Raw genomic sequence first — 7,295 nt, 5'->3', positions numbered from 1 at the left:
CTCCAGAACCAGGAGCCGGGGTAAAGGTGTCTCCAGAGCCTTGTGTCTTCATGCAGGCAAACTTTACTATTGCAGCCTGGTACAGAAAGCCCACTGTAATGGAGAAAATGTTTATGTATTTACGAAAACGATGCTTTCATTATTGTCATCAGTTATTCTATATTAAAGAAACAAACTGTTGTAATGTGTCAGCTTAATTAAAGACCAAAAGGAAAAGTCAGTGAAGACATAAAGTCAGTCTTATGTTAAGAAAAATATGCCAAGCAACTGTGGCTTTGCCTCTTGCTATTTAAATTCTGGAAACACAATTCATCCAAGTAAATCAGCATCAAAGCAATCCAAATTAAACAACTGACTAGCCATGACAATTTAAATTATAAAAATTATTTGTGAACAAAATTCCCTGTTAATGTTTGAAAAGTTAAGGTTTCTAATGTCTTAAACAACATGTAGTCTTTTAAATCTGTAAGAAGGGGAAACATGCTGATTTGGGAACCCTTCACTCTCTCTGTACATGTTATTGTTTACTAAAGGGAAAAAATAATAATGAATCAGGCCTGTAAAACTGAAATATGTAAATTGTACTAAAAATATCTTTATTTAGATAAATGCAGCCTTTTCTTTTTGCAGACTATTGCTCAATGTACAGTACAAGTTCACACAAGAGTTGCAAGACAGTACAGCCATGCCTGATGTTTTCCTTCAGGGTCCTCACCAGGCAGGCAGACACAGCAGATCATGTTACCAAAAGAAGAAAAAAGAATACTATGAAATAAGCTTAAGAAATTATTGCTATATGCTGTTTGATCATCTAAAACCTCTGCAAGGGCTGATAGGAACAGAATGGATTTGGAAAAAATCTGGAGCCATATTTTTCAAGTTTCTCAGTATCCATTCTGCAAGAAGTGCCCTCAAATGCATCCATACAAATGTCTTTGACTGTGCTCTTGTGCCCCTTGTGCCCCTGAGGTTACTCTGTATTATCTCCATCACTTCCAGTTACAATCACACTAAATGCTAGATTACTGTTAATTTTATGTGTTCATTATGTCAGTTCTTACCAGTTTCCTCTCTCACAATATTGAAACATCCAATGTAAATAACATGTAAATATAACACACCCTGCATATTTCACAGAAACATATTTACATACAATCTAAATATTGACACTTCTGTATTCAATTCAACATTGTTATTAGTGTTTCTGGAGTAAGTATGTGGTACGAGCTGCTGTTCATGAAGCCCTACTTCAAGCTATACACTACATAAAGTGAATAATACATAAATACCACAGAATAAATTTGAAGCTCGTGGTTAAGGTGTGCTGTGTATCAGCCACTGATACTAATCACAATATGAAGAACCCTATGTTAAAGCCAACAAATAGATTTCACCACTTCTGACTACCAAAAGCAAAAAACATTCTTTAAAGGTGACTGGCTAAAATGAAGGAATTATTATATTAACAATGGATTCATTCATGCCAAGGTAAGTTAAGCAACTACTTACTCTATTTCATCTTGGGTTATCTATTACATTAAAGACTCACCTAAGTTACAAGGCACTGACTGGCACTTTTAATTAATCACCTTAAAACACTCATTTTCCACATCTAAGTACTAGCATGTGATCTATTTAATTAGTATATAAAGGGCTTTAACTGTCCCTGTCCATTTACGTAAGTGTTATCATTAAAGTCAGTGCTAACAGAGCAAATCAGTGAGGCTACCAGAAAGAAAGCATGATAGACTCGTCCCTCTCTAACACCAGCTGCTACCCTGTGCCCTCTGAGCAGTCAGAAAGTCGAAACTGTACGAGGCAGGAGATGGATGATTCTGACAATATCCCCCACATTTTGGGTCCTGCTGAGCCTGTGCTGAGACAGAACTGATTCCTAACTTGACATTTCCTGATAATTTCCTCTTTTCACACAGGGTCTCGTGACAGCTGGAGGCAGGCTTCTGTGTACAAAGGGCACCCAAATGGAAGAATATAAGGAGAGAACTTCAAAATTACAAAACAAGAAAGTTGCCAGGACTCTCAGGGGCTCTGAATTTCTAAAGGAATTTCAAAGCCTAGGGAATGACTAAGAAATAATAAAAGGTTTTTCCTTTCAAACGCTGGCACTGCTCCAAAGAAAAGCTTCTGCCAACAGGAAGTAGCCATCAAGTTTTCGTAAGCACGGTTGTTGACCTCATGGAGTATTTTCCAACTCCTGAACCAGGATGTGCAAACTGAAAAACTTACTGGAATGGGAGCTTTTAGGCAGTTACCTGTTTTCCTCAGAGAGCTTATTCAACATGTGAAACACTGACACAGAACTCAGAACAGTGCTGTTGGCTCCCTGGCACAGCACAGCAGCAAGCTCAGTCTCTCCTGTACTGCCCAAGCATATTCTACAGCATCACCCACAATGATGCACTCGCTGCATCATCTCAACCAAGTGTAGCACCTTTGCCTTTTGTCTTTTATTTGTCACTAACACCTCTAGTGTATCACCATGCATGAGTATATACAGGTGAGCACAACACCTCTCCATGAACAACTCTTGTGGCACCTTCCAAAATCTTCAAATCTTGCATAATCTGCACAACCCTCTGGTCCACATTTTCCTGGCAGCATGATGAGAGAAGTATGCAGGGGAACACTGTGCTTGGGACTAAGCTAGGAAGAGAAGAACCAAAGAGCTAAAGTAGGACTACACACACAAATTACAATCAGATAAACCACAGCCAAGCACTAGAGATGCCAACAGTTAGACCTTTTAAAGGGAAAGGGAATCCATGCAATGAAGTAGAGTCAAGGATAGAGGAACGGTGTGGGAAGAGGATGGGCTCAAACTTTAAGCAAGTTGATTGGAAGCAGAAGCCAGAACAACCAAGCAAAGCCTCAATGACAATGAACAACCACAACCTCCCCTCGACCTCCGGGATTCCTCCAAAGACCAACTAGCTGTGGTGCCCACCAAAGAGATTCCCTGACCCGAGCCCATTTCTCTGGCCAGCTGACCCAACGCTGTTTGATTCCCAGGTGGAGTCTCTCAGGGACTGGCAGATGGTGTAAATCTTCCCAAGGACATCCAGTCACTACAGATAAAGATCTGTTTACAAGACTAATGTTTGCAGAGACTTCCAGTAACATTTCACTTTTACAGAACTGGCAGTGCAGGACTGCCAAGCCTTTCCGTTTGCTGTGATGTAGATATCTTGTCTTCCTTTAAATTCCCATAAGTGGTGTGCTCCAAGCTCTGAATGTGCAAGAGAAATTTGTTCTCTGCCTGGCAGAACAAATCAAATCAAGAGATCTTTATCTCAATTATGGCAATGTCCTTGTAAGCAGGTATACTTTCCCTTTATAATCAGCATTCTGTGACAGTGGGAGGGGGATTAGGAGGCTGCCTCTATACTGAGACCTCTGCTGTTTAATAAGCATGCCAGTTTTCTGGAAAAAGTAATAAATTGGCAGAACATTGCAACTGCTACAAAATTATACATGTTAGGTAACTTCTGGTCTTGCTTGAGACGAGTGAGTTCTTGAGTTTCAGAGAAGACTAACAAAATGAAGTAAACTGGAATTACAATGCAAGTGAAAATCAGGGAAGAAAAGATACCACAGAGATGCAAGGAACACTGAGCTCTTTATACAGGTTCCTTGATCTTAAATTTACTGTTATCACTCCAAAAAGAGACAATGTATCATTAGGCTGTTTGAAGAAAAATCTGCCATTTTGTATTCTGTAGCAATGAAAAAAGGAATTACAGACACAAAATATTATAAGCCACAAAGCACGAGATGATTTTGTTGCCAAAAAAATCTGTGATGCAGAGAGGTCCCTACAGAAGAGGGCCACGTTGCAAGTTCATATTTTCTAATAATTATGTTAACCAGCTCCTATACATGCATCTACAACTGGGCTTTGCGAAGTGTGCTTCCCACCCACCTTTTTATGAGGTACTGCATGAAGTTTATTATTACTAAGCTACCATTAGACCTGGAATAGGGCAAAACCTCTTTGAATGTAGGCAATGGTACTGAACTGCCCAGAGAAGCTCCAAGGTGAGCTTCAGTGCCTGTGGCTGCTGGGTGGCAGTGAGGGGAGACCCCCTTTTCCTGAAAAAAAGACCTTACAAAAGGCCCAAGGTCTAGTCAACTTGATGAATATCTTTGTTCTAGAAACACTGCCAGCATTGTCTTAGTTAACTCAGACTTGTCTTGTGAATCAGAAGCAAGGTTTCATTGACTGTGGTGATGGCACAACTAATTCTATTGGCATGGAGAGACAGAACACCCTACAATGAGGGCATGTGAGCTCTGTCACAAGATACACGCTGCCCGAGTCAACTGAAGCTGCCTGTAGTGGCTGGGACACTGCTGTGGGGAAAATACAGGCAGAACTGCAGCCTGAGGGTCTGAAGGTGTTAGAAAAAGAGTTGTAACAGGAGACACCTGAGGTACAGATGATAGGATCTCTCCCTCACCAAACAATCAGCTAGGTCAGAGGACTGAACCATAAAGATGATCAAAGTGAGAATCTCCAGCCTGTGCCTGTGGCCCACCACACAGATCTAAGATGGAACTCAGGCAGATCCACCCACCATTCCTTGAAATTCTGGGTAGTAGCAGGTACCAGTAATGTATGTGGGTGGAACATGAGGACATGGAACTGGAATACAAGGTACACATATGTAAGACGTTTGCAGGAGAGTTGGGGTTTAAAGTTGGATTCACTGGGTCTTTGCCACACCATTCTAATGGAAACAATCACAGAGGCCAATGAGGCAGAATCTCAATAACAAGTATTAATGGAGAAGGGATGATAGCTGAGCTGAGCAAAATATCACCTTCTGAAGGACCTGCTTGCAGCAGTGTTAAGAGAAGGCACAGCCAACGTCGCTTCCAACTGCATGCAGACTGGGTGGCAGCTCCCAAGCAGTAGGCAGAGGATACAGATTCTGCATATCCCCTGAAATTAAGAGCACTAAGACTCTGAAAGATGTACTCCTGAATCCCAATGCGTAATGATGAAATTTAAGAATAAGTAAAATGAATATAAGTTATTCCAAACCTCATTTTAGGCAGCAAAACAGTTCCCCTTCTCATTTAATCAGCTATTGATACAAATCTGGGAATATTCCAGCTGTTGTCACAAGCTTGGGGCCCCAGGCCACTTTCCAAGTATTTTCAGACACATTCAGCAAACAAGCTCTTTCTCAGACTATGATTGTCAGTTAATCTTTTCTCTACACCCCCTTCTTCCATTTTATTTCCCTCTTCTATACCCCCTTTTTTCATACATAGATAACATTCAACACATGTTTTTTTCTCTGTATCTGATATTACACAAGGGCAAAGCCTCTCCACCTTTGTTAAACAAAACTATTTCCTCTGGTGGGTTGGCCACCTGGAACATACAACATAAAGCTATGTTAGCAGGAATTAATGTGGTTTCTGGCAGGACAGCCAACAGTATCCTCGTTGGCACATCCTTGGTGGTAGTGCTGAACCCCCAGTGGGGTGAAAGGCAGGGTGAGAAGCATTCTGGAGTCATGTGGATCACAGGATTGAATCCAACAACTGAAAAAAAGAAAAATACAAAGACTGGAATGTGTAAAAAAAAAAGTGGAAATTAGAATTAAACTTGAAGTCTTTTAAGTAAAATTCTCTGAGAGGGTGTCACAGTGCAAGACCAGATTTATTGAACTTCTTTTTGGCACTCTTTTCCCCAGTGACTTAACCATACATTTAAACAAAATACTTTATGTCTCCTAATGATAGTAACATGGTATTCATGAGCCTAAATGTATTCTCAGCAACTACACCACAGCTACTCTTAGCAGTGCTACTAAAACTGTTCAACAGGACTAGACTGCAGGGTGTCATGCCCTTGTTTTGTCAGCTATTACTGCCAACACCAGACATGCTAATGGATGCCATTATTATACTCAGTAAGAATGGACACCACCAGTACCAAGGGTAGCTTCCACTTTTGTGCCTGGTCACACATAACTGGAAAACATTCCAGGCACCACTACTGGCATATATGTCCCTGCACTTCTGGAGTTTATTCATGATCACAAGTGTTTGTTGCAAAGGGAAACAGATGCTTTTGCTCTGGTTCCCTATAAAATTAAATAGAAAAATTTAGACAGAAAGTTAGGATCTTTTTTCAGCCATAACACTAAGAAATCTGGATATCTGTCTGATAAATCATATCATGACAAGTCTCCCCAGTATAGATACCACAAATCAGCAATGTGAGGCAGCCTGTTCAACACTTCTGTTGCAAAAAAGGGCAATTCGAAATGAATGTCTGAAATCTGAAAAAGTTATTAATACTGGACCTGCATTTTGATAGAAACCAGTAAAGTTTTTAATTGAGAATTAGAATTACAGAAGAAACATGAGTCAAAACCCAGAAGAGACACACAAAAGCAGACAGTTTTCAATGACCCATATCTAAGGGGTTTAGCGGGACCTGAACAAACAACTTTTTTGCACTCAGACTAAAAGGCTTATCGAAAAGTTGCCATATTTTTCACAAAGGTGTCAAAGTAGAAAGGTGAATTCTCAGCCTTAACTCAATGTCATGCTGCAGTGAGTAAGGAAAGAACAAACACAAGCTTACAAATGCAGTTTGTTCTCTGGATCATGAAAGCCTGGCAGAACTCCAATGCTGGAGTAATGCCCAACCAGCACACCAGTGCCTTTGAACTTCTAAAGCTCATGTTTTTCCTTTACTGTTTAACAACTAATTTAAATTCAATGTACAAATGGATTTCAAAAATAAACATAAGCAGCCAAAGCCTCAACATTTCATAACTACTCAGGTCATTGGCAACTGTTGCAAGTGGAAACTTGGAAAGCTTTGGTCACCTGGCTAAGGTCAACACTTCCAACACCCTTGATGCCCTGCGTGCTTGTGTGTTGCTGTGGGCAGGTTGCTGAACACCTGCATTCCCACAGGCAGAGTATTTTGAGGCTTTCTACCTACAAAACTTTCACTTGTCTGGACCCAAGAGCCTTCAGCTCTGACACCAGCCGGTCAGGGCAGGGTGATGACCTTCGTGGGACCCCACAGAAGTGCTCGCCTCCCTCCCCACGCAGCACTGCTGCTTCGCAGGACAAGCTGGGGGCAGCGCTGTCACACCCCTTGGGGGTTTCTGCACACTCTCCTGCAACTTCTACTCATCGATCACTAACCTCTCTGCTTTTTTGTTCTTTTTAGCCCACTTTTAGCCCATTCTCATGGCATCTGCTGAAGTTCCGGTTTTGGCACTTGCGTTCCCCACGATTCT

General features: G+C 41.2%; 1 long non-coding RNA gene across 1 annotated transcript; it reads right to left on the bottom strand.

The window, feature by feature from the left end:
• Positions 1-5,082: 5,082 nt before the first annotated feature.
• Positions 5,083-7,193, bottom strand: LOC108496837. Its single transcript, XR_001874607.1, has 2 exons — positions 6,992-7,193; positions 5,083-5,574 (listed from the first exon to the last, which is right to left on the bottom strand). It is a non-coding gene; the product is annotated as an uncharacterized LOC108496837 (long non-coding RNA).
• Positions 7,194-7,295: the final 102 nt, after the last annotated feature.

This window comes from Lepidothrix coronata, unplaced genomic scaffold (genome assembly GCF_001604755.1).
Source record: "Lepidothrix coronata isolate B3197 unplaced genomic scaffold, Lepidothrix_coronata-1.0 Scaffold44, whole genome shotgun sequence".
In the NCBI taxonomy this organism is placed as follows: Eukaryota; Metazoa; Chordata; class Aves; order Passeriformes; family Pipridae; genus Lepidothrix; species Lepidothrix coronata.
This window is presented reverse-complemented; position numbering and strand designations above follow the sequence as displayed.